The sequence below is a fragment of the Aotus nancymaae genome, unplaced genomic scaffold, assembly GCF_030222135.1.
Source record: "Aotus nancymaae isolate 86718 unplaced genomic scaffold, 86718_ANA_hifiasm-v0.15.2.pri h1tg000263l, whole genome shotgun sequence".
In the NCBI taxonomy this organism is placed as follows: domain Eukaryota; kingdom Metazoa; phylum Chordata; class Mammalia; order Primates; family Aotidae; genus Aotus; species Aotus nancymaae.
In genome coordinates this window covers 395,222-408,271 of record NW_026988678.1, presented here as the reverse complement: position 1 = coordinate 408,271, position 13,050 = coordinate 395,222, and the positions used below count along the sequence as shown (strand labels likewise).

The window sequence follows — 13,050 nt, the reverse complement described above, 5'->3', positions numbered from 1 at the left end:
AAAGAAAAAAAACTAATAAGCAACTCAGCAAAGTTTCAGAATACAAGATCAACACAAAAGTCTACACACTAGTAATGAACAATCTGAACGTGCAATTGTGAAAACAATTCATTTTATAATAGCATCAAAAAGAATTAAAAACTTAGGAATAAATTTAACCAAGGAAGTGCACTGGTTCCTTGTACACTGTACACTGAAAATCACAAAACATTTTTGAAAGAATTAAAGACAACCTGCATAAATGGGAAGACATTCCATATTCATGGATAGAAAGACTTAATATTGTTAGGATGGCAACACTCCCAAAGTGATGTACAGATTCTATACAATCTCTATCAAAATCCCATTGGTCTTTTTTGCAAATATGGAAAAACTGATCTTTAAATTCACATAGAACTGCAATGGGTACCAAATAGCAAAGAAATCTTCCAGAACAAAAGCGAAGTTGGAGGACCCCAACTTCCCAGCTTCAAAACTTACTATAAAATAGTGTGGCATTGGCATAAGGACATACATACAGACCTGTAGAACAGAACTGAGTCCAGAAATAAACCCACACGTCTATAGTCAATTGATTTTGACAAAGGTGCCAAGACCACTCAATAGGGAAGAAAGTCTTGTCAACAAATGATGCTTGAACAACTCAATATCCACAACATGCAAAAGAAAGAAGTTAGACCCCCACCACACACACATCATATACAAGAATGAACTCATATGGATCGATCACCTAAATACAAGAGCTAAAATGATAAACTCTTAAAAGAAAACACAGGGACGAATCCTTCTAACCCTGGATTTTGCAGAGTTCTTAGGTATGAAATCAAAAACATGAGCAACAAAAGAAAACATAGAAAAATTAGAGTTAATCAATTTGGGCACCAAAGGGCAGTAACGAGAGAGTGAAGAGACAATCCAAAGAATGGGAGAAAGTATTTACTAATCATATGTCTGATAAGGGTCCAGTATGCAGAATAAAGAATTCTGACAACTCAAAAAAAAAAAAAAAAAAAGAAAGAGAAGCAACCCAATTTAAAAAATGGGGAAACGATCTGAATGAAAATTTCTCCAAAAATACACAATGGCCAACATGTACATGACACAATTGTCAACTTCACTGGTCATCAGGGACATGCAAATCACAGCCAAATGAGATGCCACTTCGCACCCACTAGGATACTCATACTTTTTTAAAAAAGGAAAATGAGTGTTGGGGGGGAATGTGGATAAAGTGAAGCTCTCATACGTTGCTGATGGGAATGTAAAATGATCCAGCCACTGTAAAAAGTTTGGCAGTTTCTCAAAAAGCTAAACATAGAGTTATCATATGACCTGGCAACTCTACTCCTTGGTATACAACCAAAGAATTGAAAACAGGTGCTCAAATAAAAACACACACAAATGTTCATAGTGGCTGCATTACTCACAATAGCAGACAGGTGGAAACAACCCTAGCATCCATCAGCAGATGAATGGATCAACACAATGTGGTATATCTACACAATGGAAAATTATTCAGTCATAAAAAGGAACGGAACACTGATACAGTCTACAACATGGGTGAACTCTGAAGACATCATCTTCAGTGAAAGAAGTCAAGGAGCTGCATACTGTATGACTCCACTTACATGAAATGTCCGGGACAGGCCAATTCATACAAACAGAAAGCAGATTAGTGGTTGCCAGGGCCTGGGGAGAGGGAAGAATGGGCAGTGACTGCTTAATCAGTATAGGGTTTCCATTCGGAATGATGAAAAAATTCTGTAACTAGGTGGTGATGATATTTTATGTTACGTGCATTTTAGCACAATCAAAAAAGAAAAGCAGGTGAATGAGAAGATATTGCATTTGTGAAGAACATATCACAAATGTTATAGGAGAAAAAAGCAACTCTGGGAAATTTAAAATAGGATGGCCAAACTAAAATGCTAAATAGATACACTGGAATAAAATGTAAGAGGAAATCTAGAAAGTAGAACACAACAGAAAATGGGAGCGAGAAAGACGAGAAAATTATAAAGCCAGCCCAAGCCCTCCAGTCCAAACAGTAGTATTTCCAAAACACTCAGAAAAAGAGAGTAAAGAAAGAGGAAATTGTTAGAGAAATAATTTCAGAAAACTAAAGGTTTCGAATAACTATCAAGTGTCCAAGAAAAGATGAGAATAAACCAAAACACACGATGTTTCTGGACAGTGGAGATGTGGGAGTAAAAACAGATGGACTACAAAGGCCCTCATACAAAGGATTAGCAATTAGAGCCCCAAGCACTTCATGGGCAATACTACTACTGAAGCTTAGAAGACGTAATTATGAGCAGTTTCCCACCTGGAATCAGCCGGGCACACCAACCACAAGCTGCAAAGGGAGAGCAGAGACCTCAGACCTCACCGCCCACCTGCCCTGGGGAGCTCTAGGGAGGCCTAGGGAGCCGGGAGAAATCCTCCCCGTGACAGTGACAGTGGCAAGGTGTTCCCGCCGCTGTTTATTTTGCGCTCTCAGACACCGCTCTGGGCACTTTGCAGGCCCAACAGGGCGCGGACACCGCGCGCGCCTCCAAGCAGGTCGGGGCGGAGGCCGGCGCGGGAGGAGCGCTTGAGCCCAGGAGTTCGGCCTGGGCAGCACAGAGAAACCCCAATACTCCAAAATACACGAGTATCAGCCGGGCGCGGTGGCTCGCGCCCGTGATCCCAGCGCGTCGGGAGACCGAGGCGGGAGGACTGTTCGCGCTCAAGAGGTGGAGACCAGCCTGGGCAACAGAGCGAGACCCCACCTCTTAAAAAAACAAAACAAAACACCGTCTTCCCACCACCGCACCTCCGACCCCGCCGCTACTTCCAGGGACTGGGGCCCCACAGCCGGGTCCACGCGGGCAGCCCGGGCAGAGGCCTGAGAACGCAGGGAGGACGCCCCTCCACGCCCAGCCCGGACCGCCCGCCGCGGCCTCCCGCGCCTCTCCCCGCTCCGCCCCAGACCTCGCGTCCCGGCCCAGCCGACGAGACCCCGGGAAGAAGCAGGACTCCTGCACCACGACGGCCAGGGTCCCCGGGCCTCTTCACCTGCGCGGGCAGGGGTCGGGGCCCGAGGAGCCGCGGGGCGGGAGACGGGCGGGGGCGGCGGCCGTTGGCCCAGGAGGCCCCGGCACAGCCTGCACTGAGGACGCCCCGGCCGCGACCCTGCATCCTCCCAGTACCCCAGCTCCCGCCCCGCGTCCCCGCAGCCCCGCGCCCGCCCGGCGTGCCCCCTGCCCTCGCCCGGCGTCCCCTCTGCCCTGCCCGACCGAAGCTCACCTGCCTCGCGCCGCTGCCTCAGGCCTCGTCTGCGCCTCCCAGGCCCAAGAAGACGCTCTACCCGCACCAGCCAATCGTGGGCCGCACCCCGGACCGGGGGCGGGAGCAACGCGGGCCTCCACCAATCCTGAGCGCGCCACCTGAAGCGTTCTGGCCAGTGACGAGGCGGCTACGGGCCGCGGTCGGAGGAGCCAGGCGGGCTCCAGGCGGTGGAAGGGGAGGGGGGAGGGAGGAGGGAGGGAGGGAGGGGGAGGGGCGTGGATGCTTCCCGGGGAGGGGCAGGAGAGGCGGGGTCGCGTCCCGGGGCGAGGGGGTCTGCATCTGCAGGACGGGTCTATTTCGGAGGCGAGGCTGCATCTGGAGGAGGGCTCTGCACCTGGACGAGGGAGTCTGCATCTGGAGGAAGGGATCTGCATTTGGGGAAGAGGCCTGCATCTGGGCGAGGACTCGGTACCTGAAGGAGGGGTGTGCACCTGGGGGAGGGGTCTGATCTCCGGGAGGGTTTGTGCATCTGAATAAAGACTTCTGCATCTGGGGAGGGGTCTGCACCTGGAGGAGGAGTCTGCATCTCAAGGACTTTTGGATCTGGGATGTTTGGATCTGGGGGGAGGGGTCTGCCTCTCCGGGAGGGTGTGTGCATCTGGGGGAGGGGTCTGCATCTTCATGAGGGGGTCTGCATCTCGAGGAGGGCGTCCGCATCTGGGGGAGGGGCCGTTGCAGCTCTGGGAGACAGCCCCCGGTTCCCACGGGGCTCACCTCGGCCAGGTCCACCCCAATGCCTCCTTGGCCTTCCGCACGTCTTCCTGTGCTGGACGCCGCCCCCACCCCAATTCTCCCACAGCGCTGGGCGTGGGAAGGGGCCCCAAAGCCGGGCTCTTCCCGCGGCCCCTCCTCCCCAGGCGCCCTTCTGGGGAATGTATGCGGTCTGCACGCACGGTCTCCCTCAGGGCCCGGGCTGATGGAAACTCGACTCTTCGCGCGTGGAATTCGCAGGTTCTCTTCGTGCTGGGGACGGCACCGCCTCTTGTAAATACTGATTTGTTCTTTGAATTTTTTAAATGAAGTGTAATTTACATAAACTCATGTTCACCTTCTTGGCTCTTGTTTTTGTTTTTTTGAGACAGGGTCTCACTCCCGTTGCCCAGGCTGGAGTGCAGTGGTGCAGTCATAGCTCACTACACCCTCAACCTCCCCAGCCCAGATCCTCCCACCTTAGTCTCCTAAACTGGGACTACAGGGGTGCCTGGATAATTTTTTATTTTTGCATATTTTTGTATTTTTTTGTAGACATGCGGGGGGGGGGTCTCACTATGTCGCCCAGGCTGGTCTCGAACTCCTGACCTCAAGCAATCCTTCCACCGTACTGGGATAACAGGCATGAGCCACCGCACCCAGCCATTAAAACCTTATTATTATTATTAATTATTATTTTAAGACGGAGTTTCGCTCTTGTTGCCCAGGCTGGAGTGCAATGACATAATCTCGGCTCACTGCAACCTCCACCTCCTGGGTTCAAGTGATTCTTGTGCCTCAGCTGCCCTAGTAGATGTGATTACAGGCATCCGCCACCATGCCCGGCTAATTTTGTATTTTTAGTAAAGATGGGGTTTCACCATGTTAGTCAGGCTGGACTCAAACTCCTGTTTTTTGCTTTTTGTTGTTGTTGTTGTTAGAGACATGGTCTTGCTGTCACCCAGGCTGCAGTAATCATGCAGTGGTATCATAGCTCACTGTAGCCTCGCCCTCCCATCTTCCATCCATCCTCCCACATTAGCCTCCTGAGTAGCTGAGACTACAGGCACATACCACCACATCTGGCTAATTTTTAAATCTTTTTTGTAGAGATGGGGTCCCACTATGTTGCTCAGGCTGGTCTTGAACTCTTGGGCTCAAGCAATCCTCTGCCTCAGTCTCCCCCGGCACCCATTACCACACCTGGCTAACTCTGCCTTTTTCTTTTTTTTTTTTTTTTTTTTGAGACAGTGTTCCTCTGTCACCCAGGCTGGAGTGCCATGGTGCAATCTCTGCTCACTACAACCACCACCTCCCGGGTTCATGCGATTCTCTTGCCTCAGCCTCTGGAGTAACTGGAATTACAGGCGTGTACCACCACGCCTGGCTAATTTATTTTTTGTATTTTTAGTAGAGACGGGGTTTCACTATGTTTGTCAGGCTGGTCTCGAACTCCTGACCTCATGATCCACCTGCCTCAGCCTACCAAAGTTCTGGGATTACAGGTGTGAGCCTCTGTGCCTGGCCGCTTTTTTTTTTTCAACTGAGCATTAACTTGGATGGCCCTTACGTTGCTGCTAAAACCTTGAATTATATCTGCTTTTTAAACAGGCACATCTGTTTGGGGGAAACATTTTGGCAGATGGCTATGCTAGAGCCCACTGCCTGGGTATCTTACTAGAGAAGACGGGCATTGTGCCCCCAAGAAGGCTGGACTCCACCCTGGGGCCAGTATGGACCCCCGGAAGGCCCTGGTCTGTGGAGCAGGTTAAAGCAGGAACAGGAACAAGCAGGTAGGAGAATCTGGGGGCTTCTGTGTCTCCCAGAGCACAACTTGGGTCTGTTTCCCTCAGCCTGGCTGACCATCTTCATTTCAGAAGAGGACCCTGGGCAACAGTTTGGACTTCAGAGTGTCCGTCCCTACGGCTCTTTCCATCTTCCTAGCACTGCAGAGCAGAATGGAGCAGGCAGCACAGTCACTGATGTTTTCCAGCAAGGGAAACAGAGGCAGGGACAGGCCGATAGCCTGGCTGGAGTGAGACTGGATGGGGTGACCCCATAGGCATCCTCTCCGTCTTCAAGGCCATCTCTGCTGCAGAATTGAGGGCAGCAACGGCCCGTCTTGCAAAGCTCCCAGGGGAGCTCAGTGCTTTTTTCACGGTGAGCTCACACCTCAATTTTGGCAGCAGGCTGTGCCTTTCAGCTGTAAACAGAAACCGGCTCCTGGGAGACAGAAACTCGAGCCCAGGGGCTTCATGCCATCTGGATGAGGGTGGCTGCAAGGGCCAGGGAGAGTGTTGGGTGAAGGAAAATTACCCAGCCGACCTCCCAGCTGATCTCCTAGAGGCTCAGAAAATCATCTCTCCCTTCTTTTTTTTTTTTTTTAAAGACAGTTTCACTCTTGTCGCCCAGGCTGCAGTGTAATGGCACCATCTCGGCTCACTGCAACCTCTGCCTCCCGTAAATCCCTTTCCCTTAAGGAAAGGATTCGGCTTCTCCGCCAGCAGCTTCCCTGTCCTGCCTGCCTCTGGTTCCTCCTTTGGGCGGGAAGCATCCACAGAGGAAATGGTTTTTGGTGGGTGGTTGTCCCCTGCGGTGAGGGAGGGCGGCCCCCCATCCTGGTGTGGTTTCAGGGCGTGAGTCTGTGGGGAGTGGTGAAAGGAACTTGCCAGAGGGTTGCAACAGATTTCAGCCAGATTTCCCAATACCCCGAATTCAAAAATCCATGCACAGACACTCCCAGTATTGACAGAGAGTTTGAACTCAGTACAGATTGCAGACATGCATGCTGGGCCCTTCACAGTGTTTCATTTATATATGTATATATTTATTTATTTACTTACTTATTTTTGAGACAGAGTCTTGCTCTGTCACCAAGGCTGGAGTGCAGTGATGCAATCACAGCTCACGAACTCCTGGGTAGCTTTGAACTCCTGGTCTCAAGTGATTCTCTTACCTTAGCATCTCAAGTAGCTGAGACTACAGGTACCCACCACCATGCCCAGCTAATTTTATTTTTTGAACTTTTTGTAGAGATAGGATCTTGCCGTGTTGCTCAGTCTGTTCTCAAACTCCTCGGCTCAAGCGATCCTTCCTCCTATCTCGGCCTCCCAAAGTGCTGGGGTGACAGGCATGAGCCACCTCACCTGGTCGTCTCCTTTTTTTTTTTTTTGAGACAGGATCTGGCTCTGTCACCCAGGCTGGAGTGCAGTGGTGCCATCTTGGCTTACTGCAGCCTCCACCTCCCAGGTTTAAGTGATCCTCCCGTCTTAGCCTCCTGAGTAGCTAGATTACAGGCACGCACCAACATACCCAGCTACTTTTGGCATTTTTTGTAGAGGCGGGGTTTCACCATGTTGTCCAGGCTGGTCTTGAACTCCTGGCCTCAAGTGATCCTCCTGCCTCAGCCTCCCAAAGTGCTGGGATTACAGGTCTGAACTACCACACCTGGCTGTCTCTAATTTAACATCTCCAAATCACAATTCGTGATCCCTCTGCAATCCTGCTCCTTCTCGGATCTTCCTCACAACAGTCAAAGACACCCATTTCTTCCTCTTCCTCCTGCCAAAGACTCTGGAGCTCTCTCTGACCCCTCTTTCCAGCCCACGCCCATCAGCATCACTTTGGCTCTGTTTTTTTATTTGTTTGTTTTGACAGAGTCTCTTACTGTTGCCCAGGCTGGAGTGCAGTGGTATGATCTCAGCTCACTGCAACCTCTGCCTCCCAGGTTCAAGCAATTCTCCTGTCTCAGCCTCCCAAGTAGCTGGGATTACAGGCACACACCACCATGCCCAGCTAAGTGTTTGTATTTTCAGTAGGGACAGGGTTTCACCACGTTGGTCAGGCTGGTCTTGAACTCCTGACCTCAGGTGATCCACCTGCCTCGGCCTCCCAAAGTGCTGAGATTAGAGGCATGAGCCACTGCGCCTGGCCTTTGGCTCTGTCTTTGAAGCAGATCCAGAGCCGGAGCCTGTCCCTCCCTTGGGCTGTCTGGCCCCCGGCCACACCAGAGTCAGTCCTACTTGCCTACAACAGCCACCTCACAGCCGGTCTTTCTGCTCCCACCTGACACAGTGACTGGACCAGTTGGATCATGCCCCTCCTCCACAAACAACCGGCCAGGCTCCAGGCCACACAAAGGAGACGCTCAAGTCCTCACGGTGATCAAAAAGCCTCATGGAACCCCTGTCCCCTAGTAACTGTGGTTTTTCAATTGAGATGAAATTCATGTGGCTGGGAGTGGTGGCTCACGCCTATAATTCCAACACTTTGGGAGGCCAAGGTGGGAGGATCACTTGATGTCAGCAGTTTGAGATCAGCCTGGCCAACACTGTGAAACCCCGTCTCTACCAAAAATACAAAAATTAGCCGGGTATGATGACGGGCACCTGTCATCCCAGCTACTTGGGAGGCTGAGGCAGGAGAGTTGCTTGAACCAGGGAGGCGGAGGTTGCAGTGAGCCAAGATCACACCACTGCATTCTAGCCTGGGTGACAGAGCAATACTCGATCTCAAAAAAGGCAAAATAAAACAAACAAACAAAACTAAATGAGTTACCAATATTTAAAAATTATAGGACTTTAAAAATATATTTTTGGCTGAGTGCAGTGGCTCATGTCTGGAATCCCAGCACTTTGGGAGGCCGAGGCGGGTGGATCACAAGGTCAAGAGATAGAGACCATCCTGGCCAACATAGTGAAACCCCATCTCTACTAAAAATACAAAAATTAGCTGGGTGTGGTGGCACGTGCCTGTAGTCCTAGCTGCTCGGGAGGCTGAGGCAGGAGAATCACTTGAACCAGGGAGTCAGATACACACACACACACACACACACACATTTTAAACATGGGCTTCTCTTGAAAGATCATTGTGTCTGGCCAATGCTGGGCCTGCCCTGCAATGGCCACACGTCGTTGGGAGCCCAGGAGAGAGGCGGATGTGGTTTGCATATGTGTTCTGTACAGATCTCAGGATGAAATCTGATCCCAGTGCTGGTGGTGGGGCCTGCTGGGAGGTGTTGGATCATGGGAGCCGATCCCTCATGAATTGCCCAGCACAACCTCCCTGGTGATAAGTGAGTTCTCACTCAGTTCATGCGAGATCTGGGATTCCTGCCCTCCCCCCGCCACCACTTACTCCTGCTCTCATCTAGCGATACAGCTCCCCCTTCATTCACCTCTGCCTTGAGTGGAACCTGAGGCCTTGCTCCTCGAAGAAGATGCTGCTGCTGCCTGGCTTCCTGTACAGCCTGCAGAACCGTGAGCCACATAAACTGTATCAGTCTGTTTTCACACTGCTATAAAGATACTACCCAAGACTGGGTCGTTTATAGAAAAAAGAGGTTGAATTGACACAGTTCCATATGGCTGGGGAGGCCTCAGGAAACTTACAGTCATGGCAGGGGCCGGAGGGAGGGAAGCAGACACATCTTACATGGCGGCAGGTGAGAGAGAGAAGTGCACGAAGGAGGAACTTGCCAAACACTTATGAAACCATCAGATCTTGGCCGGGTGAAGTGGCTCATGCCTGTAATCCCAGCACTTTGGGAGGCTGAGGCGGACAGATCACCTGAGGTCAGGAGTTTGAGAACAGTCTGGCCAACAGGGTGAATGAAACACCATCTCTACTAAAAATACAAAAATTAGCTGGGTTTGGTGGCACCTATAATCCCAGCTATTTGGAAGGCTGAGGCAGGAGAATCATTTGAACCCAGGAGGTAAAGGTTGCAGTGAGCAGAGATTGTGCCACTGCACTCCAGCCTGGATGACAGAGCCAGATTCTGTCTAAAAACAAACAAACAAACAAACAAACAAAACCCTCAGATCTCATGAGAACTCTGTCACTATCAGGACAACAGCATGGGGAAAACCATCTCCATGATCCAATCACCTCCCACTGGGTCCTGCCCTCAACACATGGGGATTACAATTTGAGATGAGATTTGGGTGGGGACACAGAGCCAAACCATATTGTTAACCTATTTTCTTTACACGTTACCCAGCCTCAGGTGTTCCTTTATAGCAACGCGAGATCTGAGTAACACAGAGGCCCTTCCTCCAGGGCACAAGTGTGGCCCCCACTCAGCACGTTTACCCGAAATGGAGGCTCACTTCTGTCCAGGATTGAGTGTGGACACCCTGATGCCTGAGACCTTCCAGGATTCCCTGCGACTGAGGAAGGCCTCTGCAGCAGGTCAGACCATCTGGACAAGCAGCCACCTCTGAGGTCTTCCTGTGGGCAAAATCCTGCCACTTCATTGTAAAACCCACCTGTTTGAGGCTGTACCCTGTTCAGAGGGGAAATGGCAGATTTGAAAATAGTGAAAACAGGAGGTAGAAGGGAGACGTGGCAAACTGCACCTGTGTCTTTTTTTTTTTTTTTTAAAGATAGGGTTTCACCATGTTGTTCACGCTGGTCTTGAACTCCCGACCTCAGGTGATATGCCTGCATTGGCCTCCAAAGTGCTTGGATTACAGGCGTGAGCCACCATGCCCGGCCTGCACCTGTGTCTTAATGAGAGAAGTGTCTCTGGGAGGGAGCCTGGAAGGCCCCCGGCCCACCTGGGGATGTGCTACTGGGAACCTGCCCAGGACGAGGCTGGAGGGAGGAGAGAGAGTGACAGAGCCCGGGACCCAGGAAAGGCACCCAGGAAAGCCAGGTCCCAGGGCAACACTGCTGGGCGTCTGGAGCAGACCTTTGCTAAAGAAAAAGCAGCTGTCATCATGGCAACTAGTTTTACATTTTATTGTTTTTCAATTTGACAAGCAACATACATGTGCTGTTGAAAAAACACAACAACCCTCAGTGTTAAGGGGAAAAAAATTAACACTAAATGGAATTTTTTTTTTTGAGACAGGTTGTATTAGTCTGACTTCACACTGCCCATAAAGAAGTACCCAAGACTGGGTAATTTATAACAAAAAGAGGTTTAATGGACTCAGAGTTTCACATGGCTGGGGAGGCCTCACAATCATGGTGGAAAGTGAAGGAGGAGCAAAGTCACGTCTTACATGGTGGCAGGCAAGACAGCATGTGCAGGGGGACTCCCTTTATAAAACCCTCCTATCCCATGAGACTATCACGAGAACAGCACAGGAAAAACCCTCCCCCATGATTCAATTATCTCCCACTGAGTCCCTCTCATGACACATGGGAATTATAAGAGCTACAATTCAAGATGAGATATGGGTGGGGACACAGCCAAACCATATCACAGGGTCTCACTCTGTCACCCAGGCTGGAGTGCAGTGGCGTGATCTTGGCTCACTGCAACCTTTGCCTCCAGGGTTCAAGCAATTCTTGTGGTTCAGCCTCCAGAGTAGCTGGGATTACAGGCATGCACCACCACACCAGGCTAATTTTTAAATGTATTTTTAGTAGAGATGGGCTTTCTCCATGTTGGCCAGGCTGTTCCCAAACTCCTGGCCTCAAGTGATCTGCCCAAAGTGCTGGGATTACACGCCTGAATCACCGCGCCTGGCCTAATAACACTTTTAGACATCACTGTGGTGGCCCATAAGAAATAGCCAGTGTTCATATTTTGCAGTATGACCTCACATAATTCTTTTTCATTCTTTCTTTTCTTTTTTTTTTTTTGAGACAGGGTCTTACTCTGTTACTCAGGCTGGAGTGCAGTGGTGCCGTCATAGCTCACTGCAGCCTTGACCTCCTGGGCTCCTGGGCTCAATCAATTCTCCCACTTCAGCCTCCTAAATAGCTGGGACTACAAGCACACATCAATATACCTCGGTAACTTTTCTGTCTTTTGTAGAGATGGGGTCTTGCTCTCTTGCCCAGGCTGGTCTCAAACTCCTGGCTCAAGGAATCTGCCTACCTTAGCCACCCAAAGTGCTGTCATTACAGGAGTAAGCCACTTCACCTGGCCAACATACTTCTTTTTCTTAGACAAAAATAGAGTCACAACATACTGACTTTGTGACCTGCCTTTTTCATTTGCCTGAGTAAATTGGCCTTGCAGCCTTTCGCTGTGACTGGAGACAGCTCTCCCCAGAGTGAACAACCTCAGACCCGTCCAGCTCACTGTTAGTCAATGTTCCAAAAAACATCCCTGAACTCACCTTTGCCCTCCTGTCCTGGAGTTTCCTTAGAATAAATTGCCGGAAGTGGAACTGCTGGGTCAAGGGTGGGGACATCTTTATGACTTGTGTTCTCCAGAAAAGTCCTGAGTGGAGGCGACGCCTTCTGGAAAACAAACCCCAGTCAGGGCAGAGCTGATCAGGCTGCCAGGAACTCCGCTGACTCTGAGTGTCCCGACTCTGCTTTCGTTTTCTTTTGTTTTTAACTGTTTCTTTTTTTCTTTTTGTTTTTTAAACATGGGGTTTCACCATGTTGGCCAGGCTAGTCTCGAACTCCTGACCTCAAGTGATCCGCCCACCTTGGCCTCCCAAAGTGCTGGGATTACAGGCGTGAGCCACCACGCCCGGCCCTCTTTTGTTATTATTTTGTCATTTTTATTTATTTTTCTTTGAGACAGAGTCTTGCTCTGTTGCCCAGGCTGAAGCGTAGTGGCACTATCTCAACTCACTGCAACCTCCGCCTCCTGGGTTCCAGCAATTCTCCTGCCTCATCCCCATGAGTAGTTGGGACTACAGGCATGCACCACCACATCCAGCTAATTTTTTGCATTTTTAGTAGAGGCAGATTTTCACCATGTCAGCCAGGCTGGTCTCAAACTCCTGACCTCAAGTGACCCATGTTCCTCAGCCTCCCAAAGTGCTGAGATTACAGGTGTGAATCACTGCACCCAGCCTGGCCAGCCTTATTTATTTCACATTTGTTCATTTGGGAGTTCAGAGGAAAATTACTTGACAAATCTGAATATAAAGTGTGGTGTTTGTTGGGACAAACATTGTCTTTTTTTTAGGGGGGTGGGGATAGAGTCTCGCTACTGCCCAGGCTGGAGTACTGGGGTGTGATCATAGTCCACCGCAGCCTCAGACTCTTGGGCTCAACAGATCATCCTGCCTCAGCCTCCCAAGGTGCTAGGATTATAGGCGTGAGCCACTGTAC

At 50.3% G+C, this 13,050-nt stretch overlaps 1 protein-coding gene and 1 long non-coding RNA gene across 11 annotated transcripts in view; one reads left to right on the top strand and one right to left on the bottom strand.

Annotated features, from left to right (window-relative positions):
• The window catches only part of SUN1 (Sad1 and UNC84 domain containing 1), a 53,461-nt gene extending 50,123 nt beyond the window's left edge, over positions 1-3,338 (bottom strand). For all 10 annotated transcript variants that reach the window (XM_012470920.3, XM_012470921.2, XM_012470922.2 and 7 more), the window contains exon 1: positions 3,289-3,338. The gene's annotated coding sequence lies outside the window, so the exon portion shown is untranslated. The remainder of the gene's footprint in view (positions 1-3,288) is intronic.
• Positions 3,339-3,607: 269 nt separating this feature from the next.
• LOC135273106 (uncharacterized) lies at positions 3,608-10,227 on the top strand. The gene is made up of 3 exons (XR_010340968.1): positions 3,608-3,738; positions 5,632-5,813; positions 10,022-10,227. It is a non-coding gene; the product is annotated as an uncharacterized LOC135273106 (long non-coding RNA).
• Positions 10,228-13,050: the final 2,823 nt, after the last annotated feature.